The sequence below is a fragment of the Marmota marmota genome, unplaced genomic scaffold, assembly GCF_001458135.2.
Source record: "Marmota marmota marmota unplaced genomic scaffold, marMar, whole genome shotgun sequence".
In the NCBI taxonomy this organism is placed as follows: domain Eukaryota; kingdom Metazoa; phylum Chordata; class Mammalia; order Rodentia; family Sciuridae; genus Marmota; species Marmota marmota.
In genome coordinates this window covers 2,409,147-2,412,698 of record NW_026000080.1, presented here as the reverse complement: position 1 = coordinate 2,412,698, position 3,552 = coordinate 2,409,147, and positions in this window count along the sequence as shown.

Here is a 3,552-nt window from a genome sequence, read left to right as displayed (position 1 = left end):
CTAGAAATGTTGGGCTTTATTGTACTTTAAAGCTGATTCATTCAATTCATAAAAGGCTTCCGGGTTCTGTATGCATATAGTGATTTGTTGTTTGTTCTTAGGACTTTATGTTTAGGTTAGGTGCTATGATTGTATTAGGGTTAGTATGTCTTGGCTACTTTAGAAGATTGCTCTACTGAAGGGGGATACTAAAAGGCAATTGGATTAGGGTGTTGGTAGTAGCTAGGTATTTAGGAGCCCTATAGACAGCCTCAAGACATTCACCTATTTGCATTTAGACAATTACACGTAATGGAAGACGTAATGCTTGGGATGAAAGTTGGGGGGTAGGGGAAGGAAGGTGCCCTTAAAATGAAAGAAGGAGAGAGAGATAGATAGATTAGAGGAGAATGAAAGGAACAATAAAACTTGAAATGGGAAAGAAAGAAAGAAGGAAAAGGGGAGAAAAAAACAGAGAGAAGAAGAAAAAAAGAAAAACAAATTGAAGTCTTAGAGATCCATTTTCTTCTCTTCCAGTAGGCAGAGCTGTGCCCTCCGAGCCAAGCTTCTGCCCTCTATGTGCTGATAGCAAACCCTGTAAGGCAGTTCCTGGGAGTCTCTCAATCTTGTCAGTCCAGAGCCGTTTCACTTCTCTGGCCCCTCCCCCCTTCCTCCTGTCAGCCGGCCAGCCAGGTCCTGATCACCAGAAGCGGTTCCCCAAAGATCTAGTTACACTTGCAGCCCCACCGCGCGCCCCATTTAAGCCCCAGTGCTGTGGTAAACTGGCGGCTAAGACCTTGGGAGTTGCCGCTGGTGATATGGGGGGTTGGGGGTCGGGAATCCCCTCTGCTTCCCTACAAACACGCCCCCAGAGAGATTCCTGAGGTTTCCTGGCTGCTTGTATCTGGATGGGGTAGGAGTCACACACCTGCTAAAGTGGCTTCTGCTGGGAAGGAATTCCATCAGTCGAACTCCGAACTCCGGTGACGTCACCTGTCTGCTATGGCGGGCCCCAGGCTCCTTGCCGGAGTGTCCGAAGGGAGGGGTCGGACTGGTCCGTCCCCGGTTGGCCTCAGCTCCCGGCTCCCTATTTCATGAAGGCTTGGCTAAAGACCTCTTCCTGCCAAGCTGCGTCTCGGAGGCTAGCCACCCAGTCACGATTGCTACGATTGCTACGGGCGGGCAGCTGCGCTGCGGCGCGCGGACAGTGTCTGGCGGGTCTGCACCTCTGCGTCTCGTGGCGGGGATTCACTCGTCTGGGGCAAACTGTCACTTCCAGAAATCCTAGTAACTCCCGGCCGGTCTCTCTTCAGTGGAATTTTGCTAGGAGATTCTCCACAGGTAGACTAAGCGTATTTATGCGTCTCTCTGACCCCAACACTGAGCAGGTACTGAGATCACTGCCTCTCCGCCCGCCGCCATGTTGGATCCCTAAATCTTTTTCTTCAGATCTCTTTTCATCTCTTCAGAGAGGCCTACCTGACAACCCAGTCACTATCATTTTTTTTTCCTTTGTACATTTCTCAGTGGTGACTTGTTTTTCTTTTTTTGGTTCTTTTCAGTTATAAATAATAGTAGAATCCATTTTGATATAATTATACAAGCATGGAATATATCTTATTCTAAAAAATTAGAACCCCTGTCTTGTGGGTGTACATGATGGTGAAATTCACTGTGGTGTATCCATATACGTGCACAGAAAATTTATGTCAGATTCATTCCACAGTCTTTTTTTTTTTTTTTTTTACTATCCACCCCCCCCTTCCTTTCATTTCCCTTTGTCTAATCCAATGAATTTCTATTCTTCTCCTCCCACCCTCCCTTACTCCGGGTTAATTTCCATATATCAGAAAAAACATTTGACATTTGTTTTTTTGGGATTGCCTTATTGCACTCAGCATGATATTCTCCAGATCTATCCATTTACTGGCAAATGTTGTAAAGTCATTCTTCTTTGTGGCTGAGTAATACTCCATTGTGTATATATACAACATTTTCTTTATCCATTCTCTGTTGAAGGGCACCTAGGTTGGTTCCATAGTTTAGCTATTGGGAGTTATGCTCCTATAAATGTTGATGTGGTTGTGTCACTATAGTATGCTAATTTTAAATCCTTTGAATATATATACCTAGGAGTGGTATAACCAAGTCAAATGATGGTTCCATTTCTAGATTTCTGAGGAATCTCTATAATGCTTTCCAGAGTGTTTGCACCAATTTGCATTCCCACCAGCAATGTATGAGTGTATACCCTTTTCCCCACACCCTCACCAACATTTATTGTTATTTGTATTCTTAATAATTGCCATTCTGACTGAAATGAGATGAACTCTCAGTGTAGTTTTAATTTGCATTTTTCTAAAATTGCTGGAGATCTTGAACAGTTTTTCATATATTTGTTGACCATTCATATTTCTTCTTTTTAACAGTTTCTGTTTGGTTCCTTTGCCCATTTATTGATTAGGTTATCAGTTTTTCTACTCTTTTTTCTGGAGCTTAGTATATACAAGATTTGGTTATTTACTAGATGAATTTTTACAAGCCAAACACATCCATGTAATTAAGACCAATATTAAGAAAAGAACATTACCAGCATCCCAGATGTGCCCTTTCTGCTCTCTTCCAGTCATCATCTCCCACAAAGATACCTATTATCTTGACTTCTAACAGCATAGACTGTTTCTGCCAGTTTGTGGGCTTTATCCAAGTGGAATCATCTAGAGTACATACTCTTGTCAATGGCTGCTTTCACTCAAATATATATGTGAGAGTCACTTATATCACTGTGTAGTGTTACATTTTGTTCATTCTCATTGAAGTACATTAAAAACTTATTAAATTCAATGCTATACACTAACATTGAAATATAAACTCATGTTTAATATTCTTATATGCATGTAACAAAAATTTTTCAAGGAAATTTAGATCCATTCTAATTTTTCACTCTTTTAAAATGACATTCTCTATAAATCAATATTCTTATAGCAAAATCTTAGTTCATATCTTTTACTAGTTTTTTTAGGGAGAATTTCTAGAAGTGAATTTTCAGAGACAAGAACGTTTTTTTACTTTTTTAAAATTCACATTGGCAGTTTACTCTATAGAAAGTGTTAGCAACTCATTTTACTATTAACTGTATATGACAGTATTTTCCTCTTCAAATTCTCACCAAGTTGGATATTACTGTGCTTTTAAAATTTTTGTCACTTAATATTTAAAATATTTCATTGTGGTTTTTATTTTAAATTCTTTACTTACTAATGAACTTATAGTCTTCCATGTGTTTATTGACTGTTTTATTTATAAATGGCATTTATGTCTGATTCATCTTTCAGGTATAATATTCATCTTTTCCTTATGGATTCATTAGGCATAATTTGATTCTTTGTCTAATCAGGTTTTCTATGACTGGTTCTACTTTGATGATTTGTATTTGCAATATGAAATTTGCCTGTTTCATTATGATATTTAAATGAATGCATACTTTGGAGGTTTTAATTTGTGTTTTTCTAATGACTGATTCATTTAGATTTTAAACTGGATTAGCAACATTTTAAAATTCTGCTCTGAATC